The sequence below is a fragment of the Pelophylax lessonae genome (genome assembly GCF_965119305.1).
Source record: "Pelophylax lessonae genome assembly, chromosome: 8".
NCBI lineage: Eukaryota > Metazoa > Chordata > Amphibia > Anura > Ranidae > Pelophylax > Pelophylax lessonae.
The window spans coordinates 278,902,372-278,917,576 of record NC_138775.1 but is presented as its reverse complement, the minus strand read 5'-3'; the positions used below and the strand labels follow the sequence as shown (position 1 = coordinate 278,917,576).

Here is a 15,205-nt window from a genome sequence, read left to right as displayed (position 1 = left end):
TCACCAGTCAGAGCTTTTTTTTAGAAGTCTGGTCCTCAGACCAACACTTAAGCCACAATACACCACTGCCGAATAAGATAGCTTAGAAATCAGGGGAGCTGCATCCAAAGAGGCATTGCAGACAAACTACAGCCCCTGGAACCACTGGTCCGCCAACTCAGCAAAAGCTGGGGCAATCTGCTCACGCTCTATGTCACGGCGCAAAAGTTTAGCCCACTCAGTTTGTGTTTGCGACACCAGGGCAATTGCCAGGACTGGCCTCATTGCCGAGCCAGCATTAGTGAATATTGCGGGCCGCAGACTCAGCCTTCCTACCAGCTAAATTTAAAAAGCCTGCGATTCCTCCAACGGAATCATGGTTGCATTGTTCAACCTGGAGACAGGGGGGGGTCCACCACTGGTGGGACAGTCCACTTCTTGAGAAGAGATTCTTCAAAGGGGTACCTCACAGCACAGTCTCAGCTGCATCCTCCATTTTTAAAGTCTCCTGCACAGATGTAATCAGTGCCTTAACTTGAGCCTTCCTGTGCGCAGCTACAGGTGTGGAGGAATCATACTCACTATCTGATAGATCAGGGAGCGTGGCTACAAACCCTGCAGGGTGGGCCACGTCCACAGTGGCAGAGTCAGATTCAGGCAGGGGAAGGCGCAGGATAATTTTTGCTTGCCTGCCACCTTCACTCAGGAAACAAAAGACTCCAGGACCGCCATCAGTGCATTAATTGGTAGTTGGGTTCCCAAGGGACCTGCTGTTTCCGACAGGTGGTCAGGTGGGGAAACATGCTCCTGAGACTCCATAAGTAAAAAGGGAGAACCCACCACAAAAAGTGTCTAGCACCGCTATGGAACACCCCCACCGCACCAGTAGCACCACCGGGGTTACCAGCAAGCAGAGCACCCCACAACCTCCAGCAGAGAGAGGGAGGAACCCCACCAGACTCACCACCCCACCAGAGTAGCACCGATCTGCACCAGAGATAGCTCAGTATCCACGTGCGGAACACTGCGACTCAGGCCGAGACCCGGCCGTATGCTACCTCATGAGGTGTTTATCTCGCAGGCCATCCCCTGTCCAGTGGGGTTATGTTGCAGCTGACCCAGCGCGGAGCTCTGGTCTGTGTGCGTTGGCCAGACTGGGGTGACCAATGGATCTAGATATCTAGCCTATCCCCAGTCCAGGTAGATCTCACAGGCAAATAACCAGGAGAAAAAATGCCATGACCAGAGATCCCGGCAGAGAACTAGGTCCTTACTCCTGACTATAGCAGAGAGAAGGATGTATACCACCTAGGTCTAGCCAGGTCTTTTTTATGCATAGTGTTCTCCTCCTGTAGGGGGAAATATAACCCTGTGGTTCTATATATGGAGAGCTGAGTCCATCAATGAATGAAAGAGAAATACTTTTTTTTTTTTGGTTGTTGGTGACAGGGTTTCTTTAAGTAGGAATACAAATCATACAAATAATCACTAGAGGGAGCAATACAGATCTGTGTATAATGTAATAATCAACATATGGAACAAAGGTGGTAAGAGGGTCTCTAAGACATGCATACCTTCTGCGTTCCTTCCGCTCCCAAACGTAACGCTCGCCGAACCCTGGGAACAAAAGTGAGCATTATTTCAGAGGATGCAAATATCAGCGAGAGCAGAACAGGTAGCAGAAGTGTAACTTGGAGCATGCTCTGGTGGCACTACAACATCCAGCATGCCCTGAACAGACAGACAGCAGGCAATTCTTGGCCCCTAATGTGGCCACAGATGTTCAGATAGAAGAGGAATCATTTATGAATTCAGGGAACAGATTTACAGCAAGCAGGTTAGGAAAAATATTTTTTAATCCTTAGACTTTTTTTTTTTTTTTTTTTTAAGGGAATCACTCAGGATACAGCAAATACAAATGCTGCCATTGCAGAGTGTTTTTTTTTTTTTTTTAAAGGTTCTCTTTCTTTGGTTTCCTTAACCTTGTGCCATACCTTAGCACAGAGGTCCCCAAACTTTAACTTTAAAAGTAAACGGCCAGTTTACTGGCCTTCAGACTTTAGGGGGGGCCAGACTGTGGCCATTGGGAGTAGAAATTGTCCTGGCGTCAGTGGGAGTAAACAATGCCTCTTTGGAATTAGGAAGAGGAAGAGTGCCCCACCGTTGCTGTCAGTGGGAGGAAGAGCGCCCCACCGTTGCTGTCAGTGGGAGGAAGAGCGCCCCACAGTTGGTGTCAGTGGGAGGAAGAGCGCTCCACAGTTGGTGTCAGTGGGAGGAAGAGCGCCCCACAGTTGGTGTCAGCGGGAGGAAGAGCGCCCCACAGTTGGTGTCAGCGGAAAGGAAGAGTGCCCCATCGTTGGTGTCAGTGGGAGGAATAGTGCGCCATTGTTGGTGTCAGCGGGAGGTATAATGCCCCATCATTGGCGTCAGTGGGAGGAAAAGAGCTCCAAGGGGCAGATAAAAACTAGGGCTGCAGTTTGGAGACCATCCACTGTAAATACAAAACAAAGAAAGGGCGCACCAGCCTAGCGCATTATCCTCAGCGAGTTTATTAGATAAAAATTAAAATCAGCTACTCACAAACAATCGTGAAATTCAGGCACATCAATTCCATAAGACCGCCTCATAGCAGAGGACCAACATCTTTACTGGAAGCAGAGGGCTGACGCGTTTCGAGGCCGTGCCTCTTCCTCAGAGCCTCAGGAAACGCGTCAGCCCTCTGCTTCCAGTAAAGATGTTGGTCCTCTGCTATGAGGCGGTCTTATGGAATTGATGTTCCTGAATTTCACGATTGTTTGTGAGTAGCTGATTTTAACTTTTATCTAATAAACTCGCTGAGGATAATGCGCTAGGCTGGTGCGCCCTTTCTTTGTTTTGTATTTACAATGTTTGGTCGACCGCCCTGGTCGTAAGGGGCACCTGAGGACCAGGTTCTGAGCGCAGGAGGGGGGTGCTGTCTAGCACTTATCTTTTTTGGAGTTTGGAGACCATCGCCTTAGCAAGTTGCTGACTCTTTGCATGTTTGTTGCAGGTCTGTCCTCACTCTTTCCAACATGAATAATTATCTGTTAAAGAATACCCCAACATTTCATATTCCTGATATGTGCCTGCTGTACGATGTACTTGTATGAAAACGTATACGGTTCGCTTTGTGTTGCTTCCTTTGTGTAAAATCCCTGGTGTTCCTGTAATTTTTTCCCATATTAGGTTTTATTACAGATACTTTTAAAGCTCCGTCAATTTACACAGCGCTTTACATATAGATTGTACATTCACATCAGTTCTTGCCCTCCAGGAGCTTACAATCCAAGGTCTCTAACCAGGGCTGGTAATGAAAACTAGCCCTGGAAATAATTTCATACCGGCCCCATAGCATTATTATACCATCCCAAAAGCAGAATGTATTATTTTCTTGTTCATAAAAGGGAAAACCATGCATTTTAAAGCACATTTGAAGAGTGTATTATATATAGAGACCGATATGAAAGCACATAGGGCTTATATATTTTAAGAGCCAATTCCTCTTTAGACTTCCCCCTCAGAGACTGCAGACATGGCACAGGAGGTGGTCATGGGCTGTGCGGACATGGCACAGGAGGTGGTCATGGGCTGTGCAGACATGGCACAGGAGGTGGTCATGGGGTGTGAGGACATGGCACAGGAGGTGGTCATGGGGTGTGAGGACATGGTACAGGAGGCGGTCATGGGCAGTGCGGACATGGTAAAGGAGGCAGTCATGGGCAGTGCGGACATGGTACAGGAGGCGGTCATGGGCAGTGCGGACATGGTACAGGAGGCGGTCATGGGCAGTGCGGACATGGTACAGGAGGCGGTCATGGGCAGTGCGGACATGGTACAGGAGGGGGTCACGGGCAGTGCGGACATGGTACAGGAGGTGGTCATGGGCAGTGCGGACATGGTACAGGAGGCGGTCATGGGCAGTGCGGACATGGTACAGGAGATGGTCATAGGCTGTGCGGACTTGGTACAGGAGGTGGTCATAGGCTGTGCGGACATGGTACAGGTGGTGGTCATGGGCAGTGCGGACATGGTACAGGAGGTGGTCATGGGCAGTGCGGACATGGTACAGGAGGTGGTCATAGGCAGTGTGGACATGGTACAGGAGGTGGTCATGGGCAGTGCGGACATGGTACAGGAGGTGGTCATGGGCAGTGCGGACATGGTACAGGAGGTGGTCATGGGCAGTGCGGACTTGGTACAGGAGGTGGTCATAGGCAGTGTGGACATGGTACGGGGGAGAGAGGAAGAGACAGACATGCCTTGTATTTCTTACTAGCTAGCAGGTGCCTACTTACTGCAGCAGATGAAGCACAGTGTGTCTGTGCAAGGCTCCACAGTGGCTGCAGGCCAGGGATTAGTTTACTTCTTCAAGCTTTTACCGCTATCCTTGTAGACGAGGAGTCTGGCCCTGTTACAAATGCACATTCATACATACACATAATTAGACAGGAGCCAATAAACTTACCAGCATATCTTTGGAGTGTGGGAGGAAACCAACGCAGGCACAGGGAGAACATGCAAACTGCAGGCAGGTAGTGCCATGGTTGCGATTTGAACCAATGAACCTAGTGCTAAATGATCTTCATACATGTATTTGTAATAGAAACACATACACTATATTGTGAAAAGTATTGGGACGCCTGCCTTTACACGCACATCAACTTTAATGGCACTCCAGTCTTAGTCCGTAGGGTTCAATATTGGGTTGGCCCACCCTTTGCAGCTATAAAAGCTTCAACTCTTCTGGGAAGGCTGTCCACAAGGTTTAGGAGTGTCTATGGGAATGTTTGACCATTCTTCCAGAAACACATATGTGAGGTCAGGCACTGATATTGGACAAAAAGGCCTGGCTTGTAATTCCTCCTAAAGGTATTCTATCGAGTTGAAGTCAGATCTCTGTGCAGGCCAGTCAAGTTCCCCCACCCCAAACTCGTCATCCATGTCTTCTTGGATCTTGCTTTGTGCACTGGTCCAAATCATTAGGTGGAGGGGGGATTATGGTGTTGGGTTATTTTTCAAAAGTTGTGTTTGGCCCCTTAGTACCAGTGAAGGGAACTGTTAAAGTGATTGTAAAGTCTCAAACCGGTTATACTTACCTCCTCTGTGCAGGGGTTTTGCACACAGCAGCCTGGATCTTTCTCTTCTCGGGTCCCTCTTCGGCTCTCCTGGCCCCTCCCTACCTTTGAGTGCCCCCACAGTAAGCAGCTTACTATGGAGGCATCCGAGCCAAATCACAGCTCCGTGTGTCCTTTCCGACAGGGAGCTGTGGTTCGGCCCCGCCAATGGAGCTGCTGCTGTGTCTTAGCCAATGAGGAGGGGAGTCTTGGACGCTGAGAAGGTCATGGACATCGCTAAATCGAGATGGGGCTCAGGTAAGCATTGGGGGGGGGGGGGGGGCTGCTACACACATAAGGTTTTTTATCCTAAAGTGGATCTTCAATACATCTAAGCACCACAAACCAAAAACAATATTTAATACATTTTTAGTACTAAACACAAACTTCCCCATCCTTCCATGTCTCTGTACTTTATTTTGCTAAGAAATCGCTTTGAAAATCACCCCCTGGCATTTCTGACCGTGGCCATCTTGAGTAAGGGCGCATGATTATGCGGATTGCAGATTTACTTTCTGCTCTTAGCTCAAGTATACATGCAGGAGAGTGTGCTTAGATGATAAAAACCCCTCCTCTCCTGAAGACTCCTGGGATGCATGACATCATTTTCCTAGGCAAGAAACCAGAAAGTAACTGATGAAATGTAAAAAAAAAAAGTTTTTAACAAGTAAATATAAAATACTTTCTTATCTAATTACTACCGTATATACTCGAGTATAAGCCGAGTTTTTCAGCACATTTTTTTGTGCTGAAAACGTCCCCCTCGGCTTATACTCGAGTCAAGAAAAAATAAAAAATTTTCTGTCCGCTCCGACGGGTTTAAGATTTAAAAATGGCGCCGCCCGTCGCATACATGTCACCGCGCACGCGCCGCCGCCGCTCGTGTAATTTTGGCTATTCCCGGCGCCGCTCGGGAGAGGCCGGGAATAGCCGAAAGTATACGAGCGGCGGCGGCGCGTGCGCAATGACGTGTCGGCGCCGGGCGGCGACATTTTTAAAATGAAGGCGCCTCTGGAACAGGTAAGTGAAACAGCTTCACTACCTGCCATTATGCAGGGCTGCGGGCACACTACAAGGGATGCAGTGCTGCGGGCATGGTCCACATGTACCATGCCCACAGCACTGCATCTCCTGTAGTATGCCCACAACCCCGGATCCTCTTGTACCATGCCAGTACCCTGCATTCTCCTGCACCATGCCAGTACCCTGCATTCTCCTGCACCATGCCAGTACCCTGCATTCTCCTGCACCATGCCAGTACCCTGCATTCTCCTGCACCATGCCAGTACCCTGCATTCTCCTGTACCATGCCAGTACCCTGCATTCTCCTGCACCATGCCAGTACCCTGCATTCTTCTGTACCATGCCAGTACCCTGCATTCTTCTGTACCATGCCAGACACCCTGCATTCTCCTGTACCATGCCCGCCGCCCTGCATTCTCCTGCACCATGCCAGTACCCTGCATTCTCCTGCACCATGCCAGTTACCCTGCATTCTCCTGTACCATGCCAGTACCCTGCATTCTCCTGCACCATGCCAGTACCCTGCATTCTCCTGTACCATGCCAGTACCCTGCATTCTCCTGTACCATGCCAGTCACCCTGCATTCTCCTGCACCATGCCAGTCACCCTGCATTCTCCTGCACCATGCCAGTCACCCTGCATTCTCCTGTACCATGCCCGCCGCCCTGCATTCTCCTGCACCATGCCAGTACCCTGCATTCTCCTGCACCATGCCAGTCACCCTGCATTCTCCTGTACCATGCCCGCTGCCCTGCATTCTCACCCTAGGCTTATACTCGAGTCAATGATTTTTCCCATCTTTTTGTGGTAAAAGTAGGGGGTCTCGGCTTATACTCGGGTCGGCTTATACTCGAGTATATACGGTAATCCTATAAGCATGAGGATAATAAATAATCAATGTTGATTGAGAGAGTGAAGTTTCACTTTAATGCATAAAATGCATTAACCGAACACACTCAAGAAAGGTATGCACTAGGGAGTGTGTGGCCAAGGGTCGTAGGAAGAAGACCGCCAAAGCCAACACCTGGCCCTTAATAGTACTCAAGGCCAATTTTTGTTAAACCCTCCCCTTGAAGGAATGTCAAGATCCGAGCCACCGAGAAGGAGCGAGGATGAACTTCAAGAGACTCACACCACGCAATGTACATCTTCCACGTATGATGACAGATTATTATTATTATACAGGATTTATATAGCGCCAACAGTTTGCGCAGCGCTTAACAAAATGAGGGCAGACATTACAGTTACACTACAATTTGGAACAAAAGGAATCAGAGGGCCCTGCTCGTTAGAGCTTACAATCTAAAAGGGAGGGTCAGATCTTCCTAAAAGTAGATTTCCTAACTTTTAACAGCGTTGGAATCACCGACCCAGATAAACCTCTATCCATTAGCACCTGGCGTTCAACAGACAAGCCGTCAAAGCCAGCAACTGTAAAGCAGGAAGGAAGATTGGTCATTGGGACAGCAGATCCTCCCTGAGAGGAAGCTTCCAAGGAAGCGACCAGCCGCACCAGATCGGCATAACAAGCCCAGCGAGGCCAGTCCGGAGTGGTGACCACTGTCCAATACAAGGGGAGGAAGCATTTGCCCAGCCGAAGTGCCGGAGGACTAGGCTACTATATCAAGGACTTCTTCGTTCCCTGGCTCAGCCGGATCTGAGTGTCCAGAGACTGCAGAGTCTTGTCCCATTTGGCCAGAATCATTCTTGCAGGGACCTCGTATGGAACTGGGCAAATGGAACCGCCTTGAAAGTAGACCCCATCATGCCCAGCACCCACATGCTAGTCCGGAGGGGTGACCATCTGCTGGACAGCAGGAGACGAATTGCAGCCTGCAATTTCTGGAGTTTGTCCAGAGGAAGGAGCACTCTGGCTAAAGCGGAGTCCAGAGTCAGACCCATATAGTCCAGCTTTGTGGATGGAAACAGAGCAGACTTCTGAAAATTCAGAATCCAGCTGAACTCCCTCAGAGTTCGTATGGTGATTTCCAGGTTTTCCACCAGAGCAATAGGGGACTCCGCTCGCAGAAGGAGGTCGTGGAAGTAGCCCAGTACAGCGATCCCCCATTTGCGGAACAATACTAGTACCGGAGCTAACACTTTTGTGAGGACCCTAAGAGCAGAGGCAAGACCAAAGGGAGTTAATGCTCCCAACTTTGTGAGAACAGTTTGGGGATGGCCCCTTCCTGTTCCAACATGATTGCACACCAGTGCACATCAAAACGTGCCATTGCCATGCTACTTCTCCATCCCAAACTCGCTCATCCATGTCTTTATGGACCTTGCTTTGTGTGCAGTCATGTTGGAACAGGAAGGGGCCATCCCCAAACTGTTCCCACAAAGTTGAGAGCATGAAATTGTCCAAAATGTCTTGGTATGCTGACGCCTTAAGAGTTCCCTTCACTGAAACTAAGGGGCCAAGCCCAACCCCTAAAAACCAAATGATTTGGACCAGTGCACAAAGCAAGGTCCATAAAGACATGGATTAGCGAGTTTGGGGCAGAGGAACTTGACTGGCCTGCACAGAGTCCTGACCTCAACCCGATAGAACCCCTTTGGGAAGAATTAGAGCGGAGACTGCGAGCCAGGCCTTATCATCCACATCAGTACCTGACCTCACAAATGCACTTCTGGAAGAATGGTCAAACATTCCCATAGACACACTCCTAAACCTTGTGGACAGCCTTCCCTGAAGAGTTGAAGCTGTTATAGCTGCAAAGGGTGGGCCAACTCAATATTGAACCCTACGGACTAAGACTGGGATGCCATTAAAGTTCATGTGTGTGTAAAGGCAGGCGTCCCAATACTTTTGACATTATAGTGTATCTTCATCCTGATCATCTTTGGATTTTTAAAAAGACCTTGACTTGACTGCTCACCAATTTAGAACAAAGTGACAAGGCATTTTATAACCCCCCCCCCCCCCCCCCGATCTGGGTAATATCGCATTTTCCTTCTCAGCTGCAAAACACCAGATGTGGGCCGATGTCAGAGCTTACAGGGAGGAACATCACCCCCTCCATTGTGGTAGTGATTGGCTGCTAGGCCTCTACAATGCATCGTAGGAGGCAGTCATATGTACAGTAAAGCCCATAATCACCCAGAAGTTTGCAGCGGCTGAAATGAAAAGAGAAGTGGGTGGAAAAATGACTGTTAACCACTTCAGCTCCGGAAGGTTTTACCCCCTTAATGACCAGCCTATTTTTTGCAATTCGGCAACTGCGTTACTTTAATGAAAAATTGCGCGGCCGTGCAATGTTGTACCCAAATACAATTGATGTCCTTTTTTCCCACAGATAGAGCTTTCTTTTGGTGGTATTTGATCACCTCTGCGGTTTTTATATTTTGCACTATAAATAAAAAAAAAGCAACAATTTTGAAAAAAATGCCATATTTTTTTATTTTCTGCTATAAAACATTCCCAAAAAAAAAATTAAAAAACATTTTTTTATTTTATTTTTTTATCATTTTAGGCCAATTTGTATTCTGCTACATATTTTTGGTAAAAAAAAAAATCCCAAAAAGCTTATTTTAATTGGTTTGCACAAAAGTTATAGCGTTTACAAACTATGGGATAGATTTTTGGAATTCTTATTTATTTTTTTGTTTTTATTAGTAATGGCAGCGATCAGTGTTTAGCGGGACTGCGACATTTCGGCGGACAGATCCGGCCCCTAACTGACATTTTTGACACCAGTGACATTAATACAGTAATCAGTGCTAAATATTATGCACTGTTACTGTATAAATGACACTGGCAGGGAAGGGGTTAACACTGGGGGTGATCAAAGGGGTTAATGTATGCCTAAAATGCTTACTAACTGTGTGGGGGGGGGGGGGGAGGGCTCTGTGACAGGCACAGAGATCGGGGTTGTAGCTTAGCTGAAACTTCTGATCTCTCCCTGCCTGTCTGACAGAAGATCCGCCTGCTTTGTTTACATAAACAGGCAGGTCTTCTGTCAGTTTATCCGATCAGATAAACCTGGGTCTAAACACAGTGGAAACGCGGCTCCGGGAGCGAACGCGCGTGCTTGCCGAGACCTCGTGCACAAAAATAGTGCCCTTTTTACTAGTGTTAATTTGGTCAACGAAAAAATTGTCAGTCGTTGTTAGTGGCCTTTTTACAGTGACTAAAACTAAAAGTACACCGCGTTTTTGTCCACTGACGAAAATCAATTCCTTTTAGTTAACAAACGATAATGAAACAAAAATATGAGTGAGGGACGTTTACCCTCGCGAACTTCCAGTTTTCATGGAGCTCCATGCTTAGCAGTTAGCACTGTGCATTACAGGCCTCCCGAGAATCCTGCATCACAACCATCCAGAGAACTGTGAAAGTGTACATTACAGGCCACCCCCCAGACCACTGTGTGTGCATTACTGTCCTCCTCTTAGTGCTGGCATCCAGAGCACTGTGTGTACATTACGGGCCTCCTCTTAGTGCTGGCATCCAGAGCACTGTGTGTGCATTGCAGGCCTCTTCGCGCTGGCATCCAGAGCACTGTGTGTGCATTGCAGGCATCCTCTTAGCGCTGGCATCCAGAGCACTGTGTATGCATTGCAGGCCTCCTCTTAGCACTAGCATCCAGAGCACTGTGTGTGCATTGCAGGCATCCTCTTAGCGCTGGCATCCAGAGCACTGTGTGTGCATTGCAGGCATCCTCTTAGCGCTGGCATCCAGAGCACTGTGTATGCATTGCAGGCCTCCTCTTAGCGCTGGCATCCAGAGCACTGTGTGTTCATTGCAGGCCTCCTCTTAGCGCTGGCATCCAGAGCACTGTGTGTGCATTGCAGGCCTCCTCTTAGCGCTGGCATCCAGAGCACTGTGTATGCATTGCAGGCCTCCTCTTAGCGCTGGCATCCAGAGCACTGTGTATGCATTGCAGGCCTCCTCTTAGCGCTGGCATCCAGAGCACTGTGTGTTCATTGCAGGCCTCCTCTTAGCGCTGGCATCCAGAGCACTGTGTGTGCATTGCAGGCCTCCTCTTAGCACTAGCATCCAGAGCACTGTGTGTGCATTGCAGGCCTCTTCGCGCTGGCATCCAGAGCACTGTGTGTTCATTGCAGGCCTCCTCTTAGCACTGGCATCCAGAGCACTGTGTGTGCATTGCAGGTCTCCTCTTAGCGCTGGCATCCAGAGCACTGTGTGTGCATTGCAGGTCTCCTCTTAGCGCTGGCATCCAGAGCACTGTGTATGCATTGCAGGCCTCCTCTTAGCGCTGGCATCCAGAGAACTGTGCATTACAGGTCTCCCTTCAGACCACCATCCAACACTGTGCAGCATTACAGGCCTCCTCAGACCACCATCCCAGAACACTTTGCAGTACAGGTCTCCTCGCGCATTGCCATTAACCGCTTTCAGTTTCGGTTTTGAAATACTGCGGCAGGCTGGCCCTCCAGTGCGAACTGCCGAAGGGATACATCAGCCATGCGCCTGCAGCTAGGGGCCACGCTCTCGCCCCCACTCGGCAGCGGAGACTCCGATGCACGGGGCAGACGGCTCCAATTGCCGCCGGCCACCCGCGATCGCTCCCCGCTGAGAGAGAAGAACAGTCAGCTGTTGTAAAGACATCTGACCGTTCTCCCTGGAATGATCACAGAGCTCCTGTGATCTTCTATATAGGAACACAGGTCTCTATGGTCATTTCACAAGCCCCGCCCCCATACAGTTAGGTACACATTTAACCCTTTGATCGCCCCTGAGTTAACCCCTTCCCTGTCAATGGCATTATTACAGTAACAGTACATATTTTTAGTACCGATTACTGTAGTAATGTCACTGGTCCCCCCAAAAGTGTCAAAAATGTAAGTAACGGGACTGATCTGTCCGCCGCAATGTCGCAGTCCCGCTAAAACACGCACATCGCCGTCATTACTAGTAAAAAAAAAAAATAATAAAAATTACATAATCTTTCCCATAATTAGTAGACGTGATAACTTTTGAACAAACCAATTAAAATACGCTTATTGCGATTTTTTTTAACCGAAAATATGGAGCAGAAAACAAATTGGCCTAAAATGTTAAAAAAATTTTGATTTTTAAATTTTTTTTTGGGGGAATGTTATATAGCAGAATGTGAAAAATATTGTTTTTTTTTTTTTCAGAATTTTATTTATAACGCAAAAAATAAAAATCACAGAGGTGATCAAATACCACCAAAAGAAAGCTCTATTTGTGGGGGAAAAAAAAAGACATTGATTTTATTTGGGTACAGCATCAGAGGACCGCGCAGTTGTCCATTAAAGTAACGTAGTGCTGAATCACAAAAAATGGCCTGGCCATTAAGGGGGCAAATCCTTCCGGTCCAGAAATGGTTAATTTCTATGAGAATAAAAACGCACCAAAATGCGCAAATCTGCCCAATTTGAGCTACAAGAAAAAGCTCAAGAACTTTTTTGACAGGTGACTTGGAGTGGAGATGTGACTAAACTCCATAGAGAATACAAAAAAGAAGAATGCCCAAGGGACTTTGTATGACACAAACCACAAGGTATAAAATGTACAAAATGTATTCAATTTTAAACACTTTGGTACATACAATTGAAATTATTCTAGTAGACATAGGTACATAGGTATATGCATGGATTTCCACAGTTACATAAATCAAAATACAACTGACAATCCAAGGTGTAAATGTATATATGGTAAAATCTCTCTACGCGTTTTCACGAGACCATGCTCGCTTCCTCAGGAGAATAAATGGAACCAGACCCAAGAGGATGCTATTGGAACATATAATAGGGCGGGGCCCAACCTGTTTCCTGGCTATTTAGTCAGCCCCTGTCCATTAGCCATCCCGACAGTCTATCAGGTGTGAGCTTGTTTGGTTTCTGGTGTGCATACCTTTTGGAATATTCAGGGAAGGTATCTATCAGCTAGGGAACCATTATCCCTGATCACTGTGACACCCTGTCACCTTCTTGGATGTTTGCCTGTCTGGCTGGCCCCCCTCCCCTCCACAGCCCCCGGGGAGAACTACATGGACCGTTTGAGGATCTCTTTCTGTTTTCCTACATCGTCATCTCCAATGGGGAGTCCTATGGGAACCATGAATCTACGTGACTGTTTACCCTGGTTTGAAAGTTTGTTAGGTCTACTATATAGACAATTGTAAGCTTTGGTCTTCCCTCTCCCTTTTTTGCCTGCCCCCTTCCCCCTTTTTCGTATCCCCCCTTTTTCGTATCCCCCCTTTCTGCTCTGAGGCCTAACAATTGTCTCTAATTTCAGGCATTTATATATGTATCTCCTGAAGAAACGAGCATGGTCTCGCGAAACGCGTAGAGAAATTTTACCATATATACATGTACACCTTGGATTGTCAGTCGTATTTTGATTTATGTAAGTATGGCAATCCATGCATATATCCATGTACCTATGTCGACTAGAATTATTTCAATTGTATGTACCAAAGTGTTTAAAATTGAATACATTTTGTAAATTTTATACCTTGTGGTTTGAGTCTTACAAAGTCCCTTGGGCATTCTTCTTTTTTGTATTTATACACATCGGGACTTAGACACTTTCATGCCCCTCATGTGCCAGCTTTCCTCTGTGTCCATAGAGAATAACTGATTTTTTTTTTTCTCCGCCAGCATTTTGGAGCTTGGAGCTACAAAACGCTGAGGTGAGAATGAGACCCAAAGGCTAAGTTCAATTTTTTTTTCCTAAATCAGAACTCCCCCTATGTACCAATATACCATTAATGTGCCTCAGTTGTAGAAAAATAAAAGTTTTCTTTGATTTTTAGAACAAGACCTTACCTTAGACCCCAGTGCGTTTCATAGAAGGCTTCATGACTTCCTGGTATGTAGATGTGGGATGTGAGAACCAGTAAGATGTGTGTGTGTTAATGAGGTGAACTGCTTCCTGTGTCTTACTGGTTCTCACTTCCCAAATCTACATACCAGAAGTTATGCAACTGTCATTGGAACACACCAGGAGCTAAGGTAAGGCTTTGTTCCTCAAGATCAAGCAAAGCTTTTATTTTTCTGCAAAAGAGGTACATTAATGGTATATTGGTACATAGAGGAGCTGAAAGTTAGAGAAAAACAAAAAAAAGAAAGGTGAACCTAGCCTTTAATACTAGTGATAGACAACACCAATGACACCAATGATGGTGCACTATTCCTCCCACTGACATCAACGATGAAGCACTTTTCACTGACACCAATGATGGGGCACTATTCCTCTCCCTGACACCAATGATGGGGCACTATTCCTCTCATTGACACCAATGATGGGGCACTATTCATCCCACTGACACCAATGATGGGGCACTACTCCTCCCACTGACACCAATGATGGGGCACTATTGCTCCTGCTGACACCAATGATGGGGCACTATTCCTCCCGCTGACACCAATGATGGGGCACTATTCCTCCCGCTGACACCAATGATGGGACACTCCTCCTGACACCAATGATGGGACACTCCTCCTGACACCAATGATGGGACACTCCTCCTCCCGCTGTCACTAATGATGGGGCACTATTCCTCCCGCTGACACCAATGATGGGGCATAATTTTTCCCACTGACACCAATGATGGGGCACTACTCCTCCCACTGTCACCAATGATAGGGCACTATTCCTCCCGCTGACTAAAATGATGGGGCACTACTCCTCCCACTGACACCAATGATGGGACACTATTTCCCCGACTGACACCAATGATGGGGCACTACTCTTCCCACTGACACCAATAATGGGGCACTACTCCTCCCACTCTCACCAATGATGGGGCACTATTCCTCCCGCTGACACCAATGATGGGGCATAATTTCTCCTAATGACATCAATGATGGGGCACTATTTCTTCCAGTGACACCAATGATGGGGCACTATTCCTCCCACTGATACCAATGATGAAGCACTATTCACTGACACCAATGATGGGATACTATTCCTCCCATTGACACCAATGATGGGGCACTATTCCTCCCACTGACACCAATGATGGGGCACTATTCCTCCCACTGACACCAATGATGGGGCACTATTCCTCCCACTGACACCAATGATGGGGCACTATTCCTCTCACTGACACCAATGATGGGGCACTATTCC

General features: G+C 47.5%; 1 long non-coding RNA gene across 1 annotated transcript in view; it reads right to left on the bottom strand.

The window, feature by feature from the left end:
• LOC309561313 overlaps window positions 1-15,205 on the bottom strand; it is a 51,395-nt gene that overhangs the window by 24,681 nt on the left and 11,509 nt on the right. The window contains exon 2 of the long non-coding RNA XR_014225556.1: window positions 1,554-1,596. This is a non-coding gene — a long non-coding RNA (uncharacterized lncRNA). The remainder of the gene's footprint in view (window positions 1-1,553; window positions 1,597-15,205) is intronic.